The sequence below is a fragment of the Pelodiscus sinensis genome, chromosome 17 (genome assembly GCF_052426305.1).
Source record: "Pelodiscus sinensis isolate ZL-2025 chromosome 17, ASM5242630v1, whole genome shotgun sequence".
NCBI classification, from domain to species: Eukaryota; Metazoa; Chordata; order Testudines; family Trionychidae; genus Pelodiscus; species Pelodiscus sinensis.
Genome location: NC_143068.1, coordinates 9,965,826 through 9,987,727, shown reverse-complemented (window position 1 = coordinate 9,987,727; position 21,902 = coordinate 9,965,826).

Genomic DNA, 21,902 nt, shown 5'->3' with positions numbered 1-21,902 from the left:
AAATAGAGTAATTTGCCTGAAGTCACACAGAAATTCTGTGGAAATTGCACCCGCTCTTGTTTGTCTCTGTCGAGTGCCTTCAACACCAACACATCTTTACTTTCTCTGTCCTTTCAGCTGTTTGATTAATCTGCTTTTTTCCCCAGTCTCATTCTCTGTTTTCACCCTTTGGATAGCAATTTTTATAACACACATTTGTTTTGTGTTAGCAAAGCACTCATGTATTTCCCTATATGCTAAACAGAGCCCTTAAACCTAATGCCAAGTGTACAACTTTCCACCTCAGGTATCTTACAGGTCTTGTCTCTTTCACATGCCGTGTCATTCCCATAGCAATGCATGACAAAAACCTGTAAAGGCTTCATTTTTTTCAGCCAGTCAATCCTAATGATTTGAGTTCTGCACATGAGAAAATTGGATGGAAGCATAAAAAAGAAAAGCATCTGGCAGCATTCAGAGTTGGAAAATTAACTTCTAAATCATGGTTGAAATTAGCAGCTACTTGGAATTGGGAGAACACATTTCACGGCTGATTTATGAGCAGGCTAGCAAGAAGCAACTATTTCCACCAACATCAACAATTATTAAAGAATCAATAATTTATTAGACAGATCGATTTTTCTAGTGTCCAATAAATTCTGTTTTAAAAATATGAATTTTCAGTGTAGTGCACAAGGAATTGACAGCAACTTTTTTAGCAATTCAAGTATAAAACAAAATTCTTCTCTCTCGGTGGACTGACTTTTCCTTGAATGGAAGAATGCAGCTTGCAGAGTCTGTGCCTTGGGAAAGTCGTACATGCACAATAGAGACCAGGTTCCTGCTCCTTTGAAAATACAGTCCTGTACAAGTAACAAAATGGCTGCAGCGGTGTGGTTCGACATATTTAATTTAGTCTATAAAATACCAAAATACATGTAACATACAGAACAAGGCTCATAATATGCAAACCTCTTCCCTGTTGATGCGCGCAATCAAGAATCAAGTTAATCAAAATGAAGGAAACCAGAAGGCCAATCAAAGTTGCTATTTCTTTTCATAGAGATGGGGAAAGATCAGTATCAAGGAGCGAGGAACAGTTTGAATCAGGCTATATTTCCATTTCAATTATCAAATGTGCATGCTTTACAAGAGGGAACTTTCCTTGTCCTTTTGAAACAAATGCTGTTGGTGTTCAAATGGTTCTATAAAATGTAATAATCATTCATCAAGAAGTTAATGTATTTACAATGCTTTTAAATCCCCCTCTGCCTTATTGAATTTATTCTTGAGCTGCAGATCAGGTTGGAATAAATTTATGAGGGTATTTAAACAATAAAGCCGTGTCAGGATGCCTGTCTTGGAGAAGATGTTACTGCAGGCCTCGGGTGGGCTGTGAAATATGAAACAGAGCATGAAGTGTGTTTGTGCACTCAAGTGTAAAACTCCAAGAGAAATGCACTGTTCAACTGAATTGTACAAAATGCTAGCTGTGTGCCAGCAAAGGGACATGTGCCCCCTATGGGTGAAACGTCAATGCCAGCCAGTCCCAGAGAGGAAGCACATCCACTAGTATTAGTAGGGGACTACAAGGCAGAAGACTTCTTAGGTCTTCTCTTCACTCAGCAGAAGAACAACACTGCTGCGATCGATCTTCGGGAGTTCAATTTAGCGAGTCTAGTTAAGACTCACTAAATCAAACTCAGAGAGTGCCCCTGCCAGTGTCCAGTACTCCTGCTCTGGTGAGGAGTAAGGGAAGCTGATGTCAGTGTTTGCTCCCATTGACATCCCTCTGTGGGAAAGGTGCCAAACTTGACATAACGTAAGCCGACTCCAGCTATGAGTTCTACGTAGCTGGTGTTGCATACCTTAAGATGAGAGTCCAGATTTAGTGAGACCTTCCATCTTCTATTCCCTTCCCTGCCTTTGACATGCCTTGTGGCTGTGGACAAGACCTTGAACTACTTGATGACTAGGTTTGCCCATCTGTAAAATGGATACAATCATATTTAACACGTGGTTTCGAGACTTAATCAGCTCAGATTTTTACATGACTGATTTATTCATTCTGATGCAGGGATATACAGATTGAGTGCATGCATACCCTGCTCATGATTGTCCTGCTGCATCTTGGGTGGCAAGGCCATCCTTAGGATTTATGGGTCCCTACGCAATACTGTTATACTAGTGCCCGTAAGGGTGATGGCAGCCTGGGTTGGGGAGGAGCAGATGATTTTTAGAGGGGGGATTTTACAGTCTTCAGCAACACACTAATGAAATATTTTAAAAATTAATGTTAAACTAAGGTCCTGTACCAAGGGTTGGCAAATGCCTGTGTTGCATATTTGTTGCAGTGGTTAGAATAACAATGTTGATTTTGTAATTGAGAGCACTTCTTAAGAGAGGAGGGAATGTGGTGTTTTAGATGCTGCTTGTAATGATTAGAACTAGGAGCATTGGCTGTTGGGAGTCTGGAAGCACAGGAAACAGGAAGGAGTGGGGAGAAGATTGGCAGGGGCTGAGTGAGAGCTACTGAGGGATGCAGCAGCTTTGTAAAGAGACTCCACTTTTGGTAAATAAAGTCCGTGTCATGGGGCCCCCGACACCGACTGCCCTGGTCATGTCCCTCTGCCCCTCTTGCTGCCCCAGTCTCCTCTGACTCCGCTGAGCCGAGGATTGCTGAACCTCCTTCTGGTCGCTCTGACCATCACCTGAGCGGGGAGATGAGGGGGGTCCAGACCCTCCCTCTCTCCAGACCCCAGCCCAGGGCTCTAAGGCGGGGGAGAATTACCTCTCTCCCCTCACCTGGCTGATGGGGCAAGGTTCCTCAACACATCAGCCTGCTTCCTCACCCTCCCGCTCACCAGCAGGTCTGTCCCGGTGCTTCTTCGAGGCTCTCAGTCCCTTCATCCGCCTTCTCCCTCCTTCCTTCCCAGTCCTATGGCTCCTGCCAGTTTAATCCCAGGGAGGGTGCCGCCCCTCCTCTCCAGGGGAGAGGATGCTTCTCCCGCGGCGGGGGAGACAGCGGGAGCAGCGGGGATACTCCGCCCCGGCCGCTTCAGGGTCGGTGCCCTCGTGCCTGCGCCGGCGTCCCACAAGCGGCTCCTCCCCTTTTCCTCCAGCTGCCCCCGCCCCCTCTTAGGGTTCTCCTCCCGGCCAGCATTGCTGGGTATCGAGGCTGCCAGTGGGTGGTCAGTGGGGGCACCGACCCTGAAGCGGCCGGGCCGTAGTATCCCCGCTGCTGCCGCTGTCTCCACCGCCACAGGAGAAGCCTCCTCCCCAGCGTCTGGGGAACCGCCGGTTAAGCCGCCTGCCAGGCAGCGCGTCTCTGCCGCCCCCCCAGCAGCTTCCCTCGTGGCCAGGAAAGCTGCTCCACGTCCCCCTGGCCCTCTGGGGGGGGTCGCGGTTAGTGCAGGGTTGCGCCACCCCGTCACAGTCCTGTTGAAGTTTGTTAGTATCTTGCTTGCATGATGCAAACAGCATGTTAAATGGCTTCATTGCCACTCTTCCACCAATTCTGCTAATAGGTCTGGAGGCCTTTTCACTTTTAAATTCACTAGATCCAGCATGGGGGAAGCAGAGCCACAGAAATGGGATAGGAAGAGGTAAGTGGGTGGACATTAAGACCCAGTGGTGCCCCAAATCTTCGGGTGCCCTATGCAACTACACAGCTGCATATTGTGCCTATGGGCAAGGACAGCTGTGTGTGGTGGGATTGACCCTGCAGATTTGTTTTGCCTGCTACTTCCCTTGAAGTCTCCACTTAGGATTCAAAGGAGCTTTCTAATTACAGTTCCTTAGGAGCTCCACTCACAGATGGTGCAGAGGCTAAGAGTGGTTTTCTGCTCTTCCATTAGGTAGCTCTACTCACTTTTGATCTGCACTGGCCCACTTTAATTTCCTGAAAGTGGAGAGCTTGATGCTGTCTTGCAAACTTTCCACCACTGGGAAACAATGTTCCTTCTAATTGTTTCCATTTGTGTGTGGAATAAATGTTGTTGTGTGCACTGAGGCATGTGTGGATGTGCACCACCTGTAGAAACAAAAAAACCTAGCTGTGAGCGCTCTGCTAATTTCTCCGTGGTGGCTGCCCAAGTGCACAGTTTACAGGGATCACTGCTGGTAAACCCCAAATAAATCTCAGCTACTAGATTTCAGTGTAAATTATTCTCCTGAGGCCCTGGTGCTCCCAGCACCTCTGTCCTGGCACGTGCCTTGTGAAACCCCACTTGAAGTCATGATACGTTCCATGGTCTACAATGGGGCTATGCAACTTGAGGTTATGGGACTACCCACATTTTTGATTATCGGTGCTGTATTAGTGGTGCCATCTTCTCATAATACTTCAAGTCAGGAATTTTCAAGGTGGCCTTGGGGAGCTAAGTGCCTAACTCTCATTGAAAGACAAGTAAGGCTAGCATTTGATATGCAGCATGGCGAGTCAATGAGAGCTGGTTGGATGTAACACAAACACTTCTACCTTGTAATACACTCACTATAATATTTTGGTTCCTCAAGTGAATCATTCTTCCTCTCGCTTGAAAAAACTGGCTGGCTCATCTGTTTTCTAGTTACAAATACATCAAGTTTTAATATCACTTGGCTGCTTGTTGGTAAAAACATGAAAGTCTGAAGGACAGGAAAGCAATGTCCCCTTTTTCTCTATAAAAAAGTAAAGGCATGTTGTAAACTGTGAACAATCCACTAAATTTGCTCTCACGTTGTGGCTCCTTGCAGTATAACATCCACTTTAGAATCTGAGATCTATTAGAACTGTTGTAAACAAAAGCTGAAAAAAAACCCTGAGTGCACTGAATGTATTGCCTTGAGAAGATGTTTCGATTGCACTAAAGGAACCACAAATGTTGGCGGGTTCCCTTTTATATAAATATTAAACAAAAGTTCTCTCCTGGGGGGAGAGATCCTTTCTGATGTCCTCTTTCCCTCACTCAGATTGGTACAATACACTGTGAAATTTACGTCTACACTATTATTGGCAAAGCACGGTATGAAAATAGAGGGAAGGAAAAGTACTTTATTTTGCCTTTTCTGCTAAGTTCCCTGGAGTCACATCAGAAGCTGACCAGTGAGTTTATCTGTTATGTTTCCTTCTTAGCTTTCATCTGTCAATTCAGATTGTATGCTCTTTGTGTGCTGTCTCTTGCTGTGTCTATGCATAGTAATAAGGAGCCCTTGATCTTGGATGGCCCTCAGAAACTACCATCACAGTAATAAAAATTACAGCTAGGCAAAAAATGAATTTTTTAGTTCAAGGGGCAGTTTCAAAAAGTGAACAAATTGTTTCAGGTCAAACAACCCATTTATGACAGAATCTTAATATTTAATGTGTATTATATTTTTAAACATTTCTGGTTTAAGAAAAATAAAACTAAAGGAAATTTTAAAATAAAGTCATTTCAAACTTAAAAATTACAACATTTCCTTTTGAAAGAACCAAAACTGACCATTTTAATTTTTTCAGAATTTTTTTGAAGTTTATTTTTTCTAATTGAAATAGTCAGTAAAATGTACATGCATTCAAGAAACATTCAGGTATTTCCCAATCTGCATTTTTCCACTGAAAAAAAATTTTCATATACAAATTTTCATCCAGCTTAGCAAACAATACTTAATGTATAGGCTCGTTTTTCCATATCCAACTAATAATTCCCTGTACTCCCAAATCTTCAAATGGAAATTTTCATCTAGTGCAGTGGTCACCAACCAGTAGATCGTGATCTACCGGTAGATCTCAGGGGCTCTAAGAGTAGCTCTTGAGCCCTCTCTGAACTGCGTGCCTGCGCAGTACATTTACATTAGATTTACTCATCTGAGGAGCAGCTACTCACTGAGCAACAACACAGGTGAGTAGCTGCGAGGAATGGTGGGAGCTGAGAGGTCAGGAGGGCTGAAACACCCCAGCTAGCTGACTGTGGCTTTCAGCTGAAAGAGGCTGCCCCGTGCTCCAGGTGATCAGCGGTTTCTTCTCTGCACCTGCCCACGTGGAGCTTGGTGCACCCTGGCTGATTGCCATGGCCAGCTGGCCGGGCAGCTGCTTCTCTTCCCTCCAGCCCGGCTGCCCTGCGCTCAGCCCAGGTAGGCTGCGTCTAGCTCCAGCTGTGCTGGAGCAAGCTTCCTGGGCTGAGCGCAGGGCAGCTGGGCAGGAGCGAAGAGAAGCGGCTTCCCGGCCAGCTGGCCATGGTGCTCAGCCAGGGTGCACCAAGCTCCACGTGGGCAGGCGCAGAGGGGAAGCCTCCCGATCAGCTGGAGCGCGGTTCAGCCTCCTCCGGGCTGAAGGCCACAGCTAGCTGGCCAGGCAGCTTCTTCTCTGCACCAGCCCACGTGGAGCGTGGTGCACCCTGGCTGAGCACCACTTCCAAATGTTGAAAAACCTCTTCTAAATATTGGAAAAACCTTTTTTAAAAAAGCAGCAGTATAAGGATTGGGGATAGCAAGTGATGGAGAGGAGGAGAATAGAGAGGGTGGGGCTTCAAGGAAGGGGCGGAGCTTCAAGGAAGGGGCGGAGTGGTAGATCTTGGCTTGGTCTGTCATTTAAAAAGTGATCCTGGGTGTAAAAAGGTTGGAGACCACAGATCTAGTGTATCTTCCCCAGATTAAAATTCTCTTCTGGTGCCCTCCTCTCTCCCCCCCGATGACTTTTCTGGGGTCTATATGTTCCATTTCCCATCAGCCCCAAGTTTGCAGGCTATGTGATAATTGTATATAATTCACGTATAATGTTCTATATGCTGCAACTTTTCCCTTGCCCCAGGAATTGTTCTGAAATTACACCCCTGCTTCGGAAGGTGGCATGGCCTAGAACAAGATGGTCTTGTTCAAGGCCCAGAGTCAGAGGTCCCAGGCTTGATATATAATCAGCGACCTCCAGAGGAATGGGATAATAAGTAACTTGGTTAGAAGACTGAGTCAAGAGAAGAGGCAGACCACTGAAGGATCTAGTGGCTGTCAGTAGCGGGCACTAGATGAGGCAAGTCTGCTATGCCACGTCCAGTCACCAGGGGGCATGTCAGCAGTGAGTAAACTCTTCTAGACAGGGTGACTTTTTTCTATTAGCAAATAACATTGCTTGTTTCTCTTTACTACACCCATAGTAAAGGGTGACTATTTTCTTCCACTATTTGATCTGAGGAAGTGGGTCTGGCCCACGAAAGCTCATCATCTAATAAACCATCTTGTTAGTCTTTAAAGTGCTGCATAGTCCTGCATTTTGATCAGATTTTGTGCTTTCATTGAAACATTCTGAAAAACTGCCTCAGATAATTGCAGGGTGACTCTCTCTTGGACTAAGAGTCTATATCATGTTGGCCCCTCAGTATGGTTTTGTAAGAAGTGAAAAGTGTCAGGTAATAAACCTTTCACTAGTATCAGGCAGGTAAACAGGTTTGTTAGTTACCGTGGCTAATAGAAAGATCTTCTTGTCTGAGGTCTGATTCAGCAGTGCTTGCCTTCTAGTGTGCTTTGCTGATTCAGGATAGGAATCTCTGACTTACCTGGATCAGAGTCTTAGGATGAATGAAAATAACTATGGCTTTGAGCATTGGTAATGTACAGGCCCAGGTCCTCAACTGCTGAAAATCAGTGTATATAACCTGGGAGATCTACAGATCATAGTTCTTTTAGTAACCTGGGCTGGTTCTGTTTGTTCCTCTTTCAAAGAATTTTTTAAAATACCACTTAGGGGGAAGAAGTTCATTATTTTAGCAGCACCTCTGCCAGTCTTAAATGCTGGAGGCACTTACCAGATTAAAACAGCAATCACATTTTGGAGCTGGTGTTTAGAAAGAACAAAGATTCCAGTCCTCAGTTTGACTGAATAGAGGACGTTCTCTCTCCCTTCATTGTGTGCATTACAAAGGAAAGGGGAAGATCATTTATCAGCGCACGGTTCCGTGCTTTCTTAATATAAGCTGTAGACTCCTTGTATTGTTTTGGTGCCTTAATAAGTCTGCATTGATTTTAAGAGATGGGGGGTGAATATTTGCTATTTCTGTGCTGCAAAATCACCCTGGTCTCTTGGTGAGGATAAGGTGAATATTTATCCAATAGCAATATCCTTCTTTTTATAATCTCAAAGAGGAAACCCTGTTAATCTGTAACTTTAAAAACAACAGGTAGAACACTGAAACAGGGCTAGGCCCTAAGGTCATAAGTCCTCCGGCAGCTAGAGTGGCTAAGAAGAAATCAGCCAATCAAGAGCCAGAAGGGACTACAAAAAGAGCTGCAGGACTATCAGCAGCTCAGTTGCAGCCCAGACCTGGAAGGGAGAAGGTCAGGGGTAGCAGGCAGGCAGGCAGGCAGGCAGGCAGGCAGAACCAAAGACAGCTTAGAGTAAAGAGCTGTTTAAAATATTCTAGGAGAGGAGGCACCACTCCCCTATTGAGTGAGGGAAACAGATGGAGAGAATGGATTGAACTGAGAGATACTACAAGGGGCACCAAGATGGGCCCCTGGTAAAGTATATACCCTGGAAGGTGGTTGAGTATTTCACAGAGTGTGACTCAGCCAGAGGACTGAGTACCCAAAAAGGCTTTTAAAGAGGCAGTGCAGGCAAACGCACTTGACCAGACAGGGGGTGCATGTGGGAGGTGAGTACCACACAGCTACAGGCACTTTGGAGGCTAGCAAAAATTCATAGGATCATGAGCTTTTGTGGGTAAAACCCACTTCCTCGCCAACTCATCTGTTAGGCTCTAAGGTGCCACAGAATGACTTCTTCATGTTACAATAAAATAAGACCAGCTCACATTCCAGATATTTGCTTCCCATGCACACTGACTGTTGCTGGTGCTTATTTGTTAAGGAACAATAGCGTGCTCAGTGCCTCCCCTGGCATAAAGGCTGTGAATTTCATTGCAGCCTCAGAGCTTGTCTGAAACATAGTCCTGTCTGAAAGAAGAACAAACCATATGTTTTCGTTCAAGCCAGGAGCAAGGGGACGTTGAAAAGCAGACCATTAATGTGGGCGGTAATTCATCCCCTGAGGTCTGACCTGCTTTTCTAATTTTGTCCCCTGTCCGATACTGAGATAAAAAAAAGACTGGAGCAGATAGGGGGTGCCATTTTGAAAAGTGGGCCGGCTTTTTCCATTCCCAGAAGTACCGGATAGCTGCTCTCACGTCCCCAGAATACTGGGTTATCATAACTGCAGGGTCATGTACATCTAGCCTAAGAGACTTAGGCACTTACCTCTGAAAGTATCCATAAAAAATAAAGGCATCCACTCCCAAAGAAATGCTTACAAGGTTCAAAGCAAACCCAGAGAAGGCAAATTGTAATAGGACAGCCAAGGGAAGAGAAGAGAAGAGAAGGATTTGGAGCAAGTTACTTAAATCTTAATCATTACCAGGCCTAAGTTTATTTTAACTGGCTTCTTCGGGATGTCAGTTAATAGTATTTATTTGTATAGGAGGCTTGCAATGTAAATGTAAGCCCCAGTTACCCAGCTTCTGAGTAGGGGTGGGTTTTGTTAGGAAGCCAGCAAGGGCTCCCTGATCCCATGGGCAGATCTGCACTGGTGTAAGTTAAAGCAGCCTGCAGAACTGAAGATTGCCATGGCACTGTTGTACTTCACACCGATATGTCCCCTTGTCCCCTTCCCTGGCATCACCCCGCAGCCTGCGACAATGAGGGTTCTCCTTCCACCGGGAGAACTCTGAGCTGGGGTGTGACAGGCAGATACACAGAGGAGTAGTAAGCAGAAGTAGGGAGCTGATTTGGTAGCAGAACACTGCACATCAGAACACTGTATGGAGTTCTAGTGCCCACCATTCTGAAACGTCCCTTACTCCTCGTGGAATGAGGTTTACTGGGACATTGGACTAGTGAGCCCGAAATAACGGGCTTGCTGTTAAGATGCGGGATAGCTATTTCAAGGTACTCCGGTATTCTGAAATAGCTTTGCAGTGTAGACGTAGCCTCACTGTGGGGCATTTTCTCCAGCCCTTGAATCATTTTTGTAATTCTTTGTTGCACTTTCCCCAGTTCTTTCGAAATAACCCTTAAACCTCATTTTTTAAGGAGTAAGGATTATTTCGAAAGAAGGTTTTTGGTTTTGTTTTTCAAAATAACCGCGTCTAGACTGGGTTTTTTCTTTCTAAATAGGGTATTTCAAAAAAGCGCCCGGATGCCATTATGCAAATGAAGCACAGGAAATTCAAACCCGCACTTCATTTGCAATTTCGCTCAGCTGCATTTGCATTCCTTTCTCGAAAGAGGAATGCCACGTAGACATACTAAGGGACATACTAAGGGACTCTACATGCCACCCTTTGGTAAACTATTATGAACAAATCTGCCCCAGGGAATCCCTGTAAAATCCTATATACTCTACCAGTGGGCACCCAGGGGTTCCTGCATCACAGACCCCTAAATCCTTTCCGGCCTCACTGCTTTCCAGGATACAGTCTACCATGCTATAGGTACAGCATACATTCCTTCTGACTTTGCACTTGTCTGTGTTAAAACGCATTTGGTTCGAAGTGGGTCTGGCTTAACCAAACAATTTAGATCATTTTTGATGACAGCCTGTTCCCCATCATTGTTAACCTTTCGGCCAATTTATGTGTCATGCACAAATTTTATCACAGTGGTTTGATATTTACCTCCAGTTGAACAATGAAAATGACAAACAGCGTCGGTTCTGGAATGGCCATGGGGTGATTTCCTCTGCAATCATTTTGTATGGTTTGGCATCAGTGCCAGGTTTCTTCTGGGGTTACGGCTCCTCAGTAAGCAGCATAGAGTATAAATGAACTCTCAGGCCATGACTTCACTCCGGAGAAGATCGACACTGCTGTGCTCAATCTTCCAGAGTTCGATTTGTCGAGTGTTGTAAAGACCTGCTAAATCAAACTCAGAGGATGCCCCCATCAGTGGCCAGTACTCCTGCGAGGAGTAAAGGAAGTCAATGGGTGCATTTCTTCCTTCAGCCTCCTGCTCTGGGTTCTGCAAGGAAACTCAAATCAAGGTACATCAACTCCAGGTACATAATTAACATAGTTGCGTGTCTTAATTTGACTTTCCCCTTTAGTGTAGATCTGGCCTTAGCTATAATAGGGTGAGTGGACAGGGTCCTGATTAAATTAATCCTTATCCTACACTTATGGCAAGAAGAACCTCAGTGCAACCAACTAATGCGCATTAAAAATAGAATTAATTACTGCAAACTGAGCCTGTTTCACATATTCCATCAAACATACCATTAGGACCAGATCCTACAAGCTGCTCCATGAAGCCAGCCTACAGGCCTACAAAATTGCAGAGGACTGCTGCCCATTGGTGCGTCTTTTCAGCATGGGAGGAATGGGACACAACTTGACTAGCAAGAAGCACACCAGGACACTGATGTGCTGTCAATGTGAGCTACTGCAGCACATCACTGATAGACCTGTGGGTGGGTAAGACACTTTGCACTTGAGTCATGGAGCTAATTACACCAGTGTTCACATTCTCAACGTGAAGTCAGATTGAGGCAAAAGCTGCTGGGCTGACAAGTCACCTGAGACAAAGAGCAAATCTGATTTCCAAAGCTGACTCTATTTACTTACACCCGTCTTCAACTGGACTTTGAGAAGAAGTCCCAGGTCTTCATTATAGCCCCAAGGAGATCCAGGCCTTCATTGTAACCCCAGTCTCCCATGCTCAAGAACACTTGACCCGGCCAGGTGAGGATTCTAGCTTTGCAGGGCTGGTGTTTTGGTTTTTTTTTAACAAAAAAGATGAGGCAACCTCAGGAGAAAAGAAAACACGGGTCATGCTGTTTATCCAGCAGCTTCAATGCTCCAGAGCTGTTGGGCTGTATTGCTGGCAGGCAAACAGAGCAATCCAAGCCACTGGAGAGGAGAAAGGCCTAGCACTAGCCCATCACCCTACCAGTGATGAATCATTCACTCCAGTACATTGCCGAGTGCCTTGTCCAATCAAATGCCTGTCAATTGATACAATCATATCCTCAAAAACTGACAGCTCTGTCTGGAAGGGAGCCATTCACACTAAAGTGGAATGACTGAGCAGACTATGCCGTTCATTACATTTCAATGGGCTTTCATTGGGCTAAGAGTCAAACATGGTTCTGTTTGTACTCGTGGGCCACAAAGAGAAATTCAGCACAGAAAAGAGTGACAGGAGTAGGGGTGGGTTTTGTTAGGAAGCCAGCAAGGGCTCCCTGATCCTATGGGCAGATCTGCACTGGTGTAAGTTAAAGCAGCCTGCAGAACTGAAGATTGCCATGGCACCATTGTACTTCACACCAATATGTCCCCTTGTCCCCTTCCCTGGCATCTCCCCGCAGCCTGTGACAATGAGGGTTCTCCTTCCACCGGGAGAACTCTGAGCTGGGGTGTGACAGGCAGATTCTGGTTCCTTTGCACTGCCTGGACTGCCTTGGAGAAGATTGTCTGCTTGCAATTAACAAAAAACCCGCACTGTGAGCAGAACTCTCTGGAACTAGTAGCAGTAAAAGCCTGTTTGAATTTCCTGATTGAAATAATATGCTAGTGCAGAGCAAACCTTCCCCAATGGCTGATCTCCCCAAACCTCAATGAGGTTCACGATCTCCGCACTAGACTAGGAAGGCACCCGCCTTCTCTGGCCCTTGGCAGGCTCCTGGGAACTGGGGGACTGGGCCCGGGGAGCAGTGGAGGGCTGGCTGGCACTGGCTGCCTGGCTCATGGTAGGGCTACTGGGTCAGGGGCAGCAACTGCTGGCTTTGTGCGGGCAGGCCTGGAGCTGGCACAGGCACTGTGGCCAGACTCTACCCCTTTAAGGTCTCCAGGACTGGGTGAGAGGAGAGGAAGTTTTCCTGACTGTGCCCAGAGTGGCCACCAGAGCACCCTGGGAAGGGCTGGAGGCCCCCTATTTCGAAATAAGTATGTACACAGCGCTTATTTCGAATTAGCTATTTCGAATTTGGTGTTATTCCTCATGGAATGAGATTTCCCAAATTCGAAATAAGCGCGCCGCTATTTCGATTTAATTTCGAAATAGAGGTTTGGCTGTGTAGACGCTAGGAGAGTTATTTTGAAATAACTTTGCAGTGTAGACATACCCTAAGTGCCTCCCAGCCAAAACCTGCCTCTGGCACCCGAACCCCTCCCACACTAACCTCCCTCTGAGACCCTGCACTCCCCCACACACTTTGCCTCTCCCCCAGTCCAGAATCCTCTTCTGCTTCCATACCCCCTCCTGGACCTTGCACCCCAATTCCGTGCTCCAGGCCACCATCCACCTCTCCACCCTCCTCCTTCTGCCCCAAGTCACAACTCCCCTCCCCCACCAGGTTCAGCACCCACTTCTGTATCTCCCCCCAGGCCAGAATCCTCTCCAGGGCCCTGCACCCCAGTCCCCTGCCGCAGGTCACAACCCCCTCCTCCACCCAAACTCCCACTCAGACTCCACACCCTCTCGTACACCCCAGTCCCCTACCCTGAGTTCCCTTCTGCACCTAACCTCCATCCCAGAACTCCCTAAACTGTGTACCCTGAGGAATTTGTGCTGCTTTAAGTATGCCAGTACAACTTTTGTGTATACACAAGGCCTTGGAAAAAAATGAAATCAGGAGGCAGAAAAGACATTATTAACTGAAGTGCATCTATTCTGGTTTTTTGATGATAGCTCTGCAGTTTCCTATGTCTATAGAAAGCTTCTCGACAATAGCACATTCCCACCTAAGACAGCGTGTACTGTTAATATTCACATGGTGACCACTAAAGCCAATTCTATAAGTACTGAGTAACACGCAAAACTTGCCAACCAAGAATTTCAAACAAGGTCAGACTAAATATTCCTTCCACACTTAACCTTTCCAGTTTGGCTTGACAGATCCATGTATGCAAGCTAAAATCTCCTCTTTCTCTTCTTCTTTATGGTTAGTATGATGGCACAGCTGTAATATAACTTCATTAAAATTGGGTGTCTATTGTGCTAGGTGTTGTGCAAATGCATCCAGTCCTGAAGCGCTTGCCCTATAAATAAACATACTGACAGAGAATGGGTAGGAGGTGGGGCGTGTGGGGCAGGGAAAAGAGATTTGCCCAAGGCTGTGCAACAATTCCGTGGCAGCAGGGCTATTCCAGAAGCCCCACCCTACCCCTGCCCCAGCCTTTCCCACAAGCCCTGCCCCCACTCCACCCCTAGCCCAAGCCCCTTTCCTCAAGCAACGTGGGCTGGGGGATTACCAGGAGGGCCTGGTGTGGGGTAGCAGCAGGGGTCAGCCCCTCTCTCTCACTCACCGCAGTGGTGGGAGCTGGGGCAGCTCAGCAGACTACTCTGTTCCACCCCACGGCTCTCTTCCTGCCCACTGTGCCCCACTTCTCTGCAATGGCAGAAAGCAGAGCACAGTGGGCTGGGAGAGGATGATAGAAGGGCAGAGTAAAGCAGGCTGCTAGGTTGCTCCGGCTCTCGTCACCACAGTGAGTGTGAGGGGACCGACCCCTACTGATCTCCCATATCAGGCCCCCTGACAACCCTCTGGGTCTCCTTGGGACCCATCCATATGATGGTTAAGTCAGCCACCATGGAGCCTCCCAAAGCACAGGGCTGGGGTGTGGCTGCCCCAAACTAGTCTATGGATGGGACGGCTCGGTGTGGCAGAGCCGGAGTTCCATTCATGGTTTCCTGACTCCCAGTCTACTGCCATAGCAACTAGACCATCTTGCAGCCTCAGGTTTGTCTACACTACATGCTTTACAGTGGCAGAGCTGCATCCCTGCAGGTATGCTGCTGTCACACTGTAGTGTCAACAGTGAATGGGGATTTTCTGTCTCTGTAGTTAATCCTCCCCCTCAAGAGGTAGTTGGTAGGTTCAGAGAAGAATTCATCCATCCAACTGTCTGCTTCTTCAGTGAGGGTTAGGTCGACCTAACTATAAATTTTTCACAGCCCTCAGGCATGTAGCTAGGTCAGCCAAAGTGTAGAATAGGCCTTAGATCTAAACCTCAAATAACCTCAACCTACCCCAGTGATAGAGCCACAAAGAAAGAGAATAAGAGGGTGTGTCTAGATTACATGGTTCCATCATGGAACCGTGTAGCTGAGTTTACTAGACATAGCAAAATGAAGTGGCGATTTAAATAATCACCACTTCATTTACATCAAAATGGCCGCTGCACTGTGCCGATCAGCTGATTGCTGGCACAGCGCAGTAGTCTAGATGGGGATCAGCTGACCCCAGCACCCTTTGTCATCAGATCCTTTATGCCTCATGCAACAAGGCTTACAGGATTTGACGACAAAGGGTGCTGGGGTCAGCTGATCCCAGTCTAGACTATTATTTAAATCTCTACTTCATTTTGCTATGTCTAGTAAACTCATCTACATGGCTCCGGAGCCATGTAGTCTAGACACACCCAAAGTATCTAACAGGCATTGCAAGCATTGCTCTGAGAAATAATGTCAATGCACAAATGAGGTTTTGGCTCCCCAGACTTGTTAATGAGTGCTCTAGAGCAGAGATAAGGCTAAACAATCACAACACATCTCTCTCCATCTCCAACCCACTCCTTTTTTATTTTTTCATCATCAAGTGTCAGGCCAGAAATTTTGCAGACAGGTGAAGTTGTTTTTGAAAATTGGATCCAATTTGTGCCTACCACCAGGAGATATTTCACTACATGATCATATTTGGCATGACAACATGGACAAAGGATTCTACGTTCTGTCATAGAAAAGCGTGGGAGAAAGAGAAAGCATAATGATACTCTACTTGCTTATAATCTAACTATATATTTTAGAAATGTACATCTGTCAGTCTGTCCATCTGGGAGCCCATTTGTTCAAGAACGCCTCCTAAATTATAAGAGCTAGTACCACCAAGTTTGCTATGAGCTTCTTCTTCTCCTAACTTGAAGCAAGGTCAGGCTTCGGTTGTGCCAGGAAAATGGGATATGCCTGAAATGGGACTGTATTCCATAACATGGAGAGGGGAGGGGCTGATAGGAGGGCCAGTCATAGTGCAGAGTGACCACTAGGGGGCAGCTGCACTACCAAAAGAGTAGCAAATTGGGGTGGAGGGAGAGAAAGCCCCACCAGGCCAAGGGCAGAGGGGGAAGGAAGAAAGCCCCATTGGAAGGTCTGTCCTGAGACCTTCCTCAACCCCCATTTGGCTCTTGTACCTCCCACATCCCAAGCCTCCTACCCTGAGTCCCCCACATCCCTAAGTCCCTGCCCTGACTCCTGCACACACACCCCACTACCAGACCCCTGCTCTAAATAACCTGGACACTGGGTTAGTCTTCTATATGCCATGTCTACACTGGCATGTTCTCACGCAAAAACTCTTTTGCAGAAGAGTTCTTCTGCAAAAACTCTTTCAGAAGAGAACGTCTACACTGGCATGTGCTTTTGCGCAAGAGATGCGCTTTTGTGCAAGAGCATCTATGCCAGTGTAGACGCTCTGTTGCGCAAGAAAGCTCTGATGGCCATTTTAACCATGGGGCTTTCTTGCGCAAGAAATTCATGTTGCCTGTCTACTCTGGCCTCTTCTGAGTGGGAGCGTCAGAGTTCTCGCACAAGAAGCCCTGATTTTATACATTAGAATGTCAGTTTACTTGCGCAAGAACACACGGCCAGTGTAGACAGGCAGCAAGTTTTTGTGCAAGAACGGCCGCTTTTGTGCAAGATTGTGCCAGTGTAAACACAGCCTTAGTGTTTCTATATATGTTCTATTGACAAGAGGATCTGTTTGTTTTTTCCAGCACAGAAGACAGTTAGGTTACCAATATTTTCATCTAATGATCTTTGCTTAACTTCACAATAGCTCGTTGGACCAACTTAAAGCATTCCATCCTTCCTTGGTCTCCGTAGAAATGCACCAAGCTTACAGACAATCATTTCATGACATTTGTTTCAACCCTCACAGAAAGTAGCGTTATATGTGGTAAAAAATGGGATTGGGACACAAAGGAAAGAGAGGATCCAAGTTCATGTCAAAAGGACCAGGAAACAGAACAAGGATCTGGGAGAAGGAAGAAGAATAGCCTATAAGGAAGGGAGGGAGATGACTAAAAAAGGTTAAGATAAACATCTAGGCTGTGTCTACATTGGCACCCCTTTCTGGAAAAGGGATGCTAAGTCGGAATTGCAAATTCCGCGGGGGATTTAAATATCCCCCGCGTCATTTGCATTTACATGGCTGCCGCTTTTTTCCGGCTCGGGGTTTTGCCGGAGAAAAGCGCCAGTCTAGACGCGATTTTCCGGAAAATAAGCCCTTTTCCAGAAGATCCCTTATTCCTACTTGAAAGTAGGAATAAGGGATCCCTTGAAAGTAGGAATAAGGGATCTTCCGGAAAAGGGCTTATTTTCCGGAAAATCGCGTCTAGACTGGCGCTTTTCTCCGGCAAAACCCCGAGCCGGAAAAAAGCAGCAGCCATGTAAATGCAAATGACGCGGGGGATATTTAAATCCCCTGCGGAATTTGCAATTCCGACTGGTCTCATTAGCATCCCTTTTCCGGAAAGGGGTGCCAATGTAGACACAACCCTAGTCTTTGGGTATGTCTGCAGTTGGGAGGATTCTTCTCAGTATGGATAGATAGACAAGAGCTAAGTCTTCTTGAGCTAGTGTGCTAAAAATAGCAGTAGAGCTGGACCGCAGCTTGGGCTACCCAGTTGAGTACAAATTCTCCCAGACCCCTGGGTATATACTGACGTGGATATCCTCAGCCCATGTGATCCCAACTGAATTCCCAACTACAGTGTGGACATGCTCTATAAGAGATCTATACATTTGTTCATCACTAATACATTGCAATTAATAGATCTGGTTTTTTTTAATTATTTTACTAGCAGGCTGCTCCTTGTGCTTGTTGTGCTTGCCTACCCCTCTCTCTCTGGCTGCTTTTGCTTTCATGGCCAGAGAGCGTAAGAACATGATGATGTCATTCTGTCGCCCATCAGGAAAAAAATGTATATAGCGAGAGACAATAAATGACCTTTCTCTTTTATAAAAAAATCAGAATTTTTCTTTTCTTTCTATATAATTCCATATTTTCCATTAAAAAAAGAAATTTTCATAAAAAAGAATTTCTTAAGAGTATTTTCATTTCTTTTGAAATGTTCACATTTTCCAATTAGCATTTGTAATTAGCAATCAATAGGATCACTAATCACCTGGTCAGCTTTTGTTTTAGTTCCAAGAATGTAATGAACATACAAATCTAAATCACTCAATGGCTTTCTGTTTATCGCACCTTTATATGTAAGTCTGTCTGCTGAAGGGAAGGGCTGTAAGTCAGTTCAAGGTGCCTGACACACATTTGGACACAAAATAACACAGTCTCATGACTGTGTTTTCCTTAATAGTAAATAAAATTCAACCAGACTGGAAGAGTGTATTTTGCTCTTTGTGTGCGGAAAACGTAAGACTTAACACTAAGGACCGGGTTATTCTTCAACTTTTTGAGGTTCATGGGATTTTTTGTTGTTGCTTTGCTACCTTTTTGTAACAAATCTGTTACTGTAATAGGAATTGTTTAAAAATGAAAACTACTGCATATTTAAGTGTTGATGAATTCTCTTCTCTTGGCCTAAACTTGGACGAGGCAATATTTATATTACATTGTCTGCCTCCCCTTTGTTATCTAATATCAATAGATATAGTGCTATCTCAAACTCAATTCAACTCTAAGGATCCAATGTCATATAAATATTCATTGCTAACATCCCTCATTTCATCTAAACTGCTCTGTGTTGCTAAGATACATATTCTAGTGTTTCAAGGGCCAAATTTCAAAGCCGTGTTACAATGGGTGCACCCGCAAAAATGCATGTGTATTGATGGTGCATCAAAAATATCATATTTGCACAGACTGGGTTATTGAACATACCCATGTCCATGTGTGTTTTGTGGATTTCACAGAGGAACCAAAGAGCTGTAAAGATCTAACAAAAAGCCATGTTGAATCTCTGTACACAGAGATGTCCTTCAAAGAAAAACTAGTCAATATACTGATTTCTTGTAGATGTGCTCCATATCAGCAGTGCATTCATGGATTATGATTTTCTCTGTATTCAATAAGCTAAAGATTTACCTGTATGTTTCAAGTTAACATTCATACTTCTTTCCGTAGTACTTGGCATGTGAAACAGATATCACAAATGGTATTTCTTAATAGCATCCCAAAGCAAATTTGTTCTCGGTGTTATCACAAGGTTATTTTAGAACTGAGAAAAAAAATGTTAGGCATTCAGCTGAAATAAAACCTTATCTCCCCTTTCCTTCCTTCAGATTGCGCATGTCATCACTGGATAGGATAGAGGGTGGCAGAACATAGATTTCAGCATCACTGGAATGCTGAGACTTTATTCATTTATTTCTAGATTTCTCCCTTTCCTGGCTATGGTATTCTGGTTTTTTGTGTTTGGTCCAGTCAGATCTGTTTCAAGTTGCGTATAAAGGGTCCCAGGAATACAAGTCACAAAGATCAGACCTGCTCTTCTAGCTTCCCTTTTCATCCCTGTCATTGCCAAAAGTGTAATGGCACCTTCAACCACTTCCTGGTCCTCTGAGAGCGCCCCTCTTCCCCACCTCTTTCAAGATATTAGGCCTCTTATGGTCACCTGCCTTGGAGTGGATCCTCCCACACTTAGCTCAGGCTCCAGTCCCCTGTACACCAAGTATCAGAGGAGTAGCCACATTAGACTGTATCCATGTCCTGTGGCACCTTAAAGGCTAAGGGTACGTTTACACTAGCCCCCTAGTTTGAACTAGAGAGGCTAGTGAGGGCGACCAAAATTGCAAATGAAGTGCAGGATTTAAATATCCCGTGCTTCATTAGCATGTTCCCAGGTGGTCACCATTTTAGAAACTGACTAGCCCGGAATAATTGCCCACGTCTACACGGAGCAGTGAAATGGGAGTTCGAAGTAAAGCCCTTAACTCGAATTAGCTGAATATAGCAGGCGGGTATGGCCTTGAGTTGGTGCAGTGCTTGGTTCTCAAGCTCATTATCTAGGAGTGAAGAAAGACAGTTAAGCACATTTTATGAATGTTATCTTCAGCAAAATGTGTTACGTTACCAACTGGGGTCCTGTCCGAGTGTTTTAGAATGTGGTTGCTATGGTGCCCAGGGTCATCTTCCTGTCTGCAGCTCTTATCCTGACTGCGGTGTTCCCAGGCCTACTCCCAGGATGGAGTCATGCTGTTTAGGGGCCTATTAGCACATCCAGGCTGCCTCAGTTTACCCTACAGGGTCTTTGCCCATGAACTTGTATGCCTAAATTCATCTGTTAGTCTGTAAGGTACCACAGAACTCCTGATGGTATATACCTAATGTGATTTCTCTGCAGGTTGGACAGGGCTCAGTACCTGCAAACCTTCCTTTCAGCAGCTGTGACCAGTGGTTAGTATAGTGACCGGATTCTCTAGCAAAACATAGAGAAAAAGGATTTTAAGACAGTCTAAATGCTTGTTTATCTCACCTAAGTCTTATCGCTGGCTGGAAGTCTAGGAGGATCCAGTCATCTCTGCTGGGCCTGTCTCTGTGTCAACCTATTTCGCCCAAACAGCCCCTGACAGCCTTCACTTCTCTCTAGGGAACCACTTTTTTACAGGTTTGTTTCCTTTTACTCTGCTAACCCCCAGCCTGGGCAAAACAAGTCGTGTAATTCTGCTGGTACCTGGAAGTAGCCCCAGTAGCATATGGCATGTTTTTCTTCCCCTCCTTGAAATGTTTACCAGGAGGCAACGAATCTGTTGCATTTACCTATATGCTAGCTGACCAACAGTCCTGTTGTTAAGCTAAACTAGTGTGTACAGTGCTGAGCCCAGGAGCCTAAGATAACTACAGTAAAACCTGTTTTATCTGGCACATTCGGGGATAAGGGCGTTCTGGTTATCTAAAAATTCCACTTATCTGAGGGTCCCATCAACCCAGGAAAAACCAATGGACAATAATAGTAGAACTCAAGTTTTTAATATTGATCGTTTTTGTAGTGTGAAGCAGTTGGTCTCTGTACGGATGCCTTTCCCGGCCCCGTTTCTGGGTCCTATGCCCACACCCCACGTGGGCTTGGTTCCCCCTCAGGGTTCAGTCTTCCCGTCTTCACGGGAGTGATGCTGGTGGTCGGCCGTGCCTTATGACGCCACACGGCCGGCTCCTAGCTCAAACGCATCTCCCCCTCCCGTGGGAGAGGGAGAGGGAAAGGGGGGCCCGGGCCCGCCCTCACTCACGGGCCCCAGCCCAGGGCCCTAAGGACACGGAGATATTTAGCTCCGGTCCGGCTGACGGGGCTCCTTGCCGAAACGCGTCAGCCCACCAACTCCAATGAGCTCTGCCCTGGGCCACTTCCTTCCCCTCCTCAGGTGCCCTTCCGCCCCCCTCCTCGGGGTGGTCACCTTGGGTTCGTCCGTCAGGCTGGCGGCCGGGCGTCCGTACGCCCGCACTTGGCGCTGGGCTAGCTCCCCCCGCCTAGAGAGCTGTCGGGTCTGGGCTCAAGAAAGGGGGGTGGTTTCTCCAGACCTCCACCCCTTTGGCAACCAGCCTGCGCACGGCTGCCGCCCAACTCCTCTCTCCCCTCCCCTTGAGCAGAAGGGAGTCCATTTTTAAATCTCCCGCCTGGCGCGCGCGTCCTCTTACGTCACCGGGCGGGCGTTCCCCTTACCGCCCGGCCGGTTTCCCCATTGGCCGGCTCTCCTGTCACTCACGGCGGGGGGGATGCCGCCCCCTCGCTGTCTCAGCGCCGACGGACACGGCGTTACCGCTTCGGGGGGGGGGCGGTCAGCTGTCCCTGTCCCGGCGCGGCTCGCGTGCACGCCGCGCAGCCTCGGCAGGGCCCCCCCTTTTCCCCTAGCAAGGCCTGTTCGGCAGCGCCCCAGGGACGAGCGGGGGCCGCCTCGTCACAGTCTCACATTTCTATTTTGAGTTAAAGATGATTAGTACTTCTTAAATAAAAAATTGTTAAGTCAAT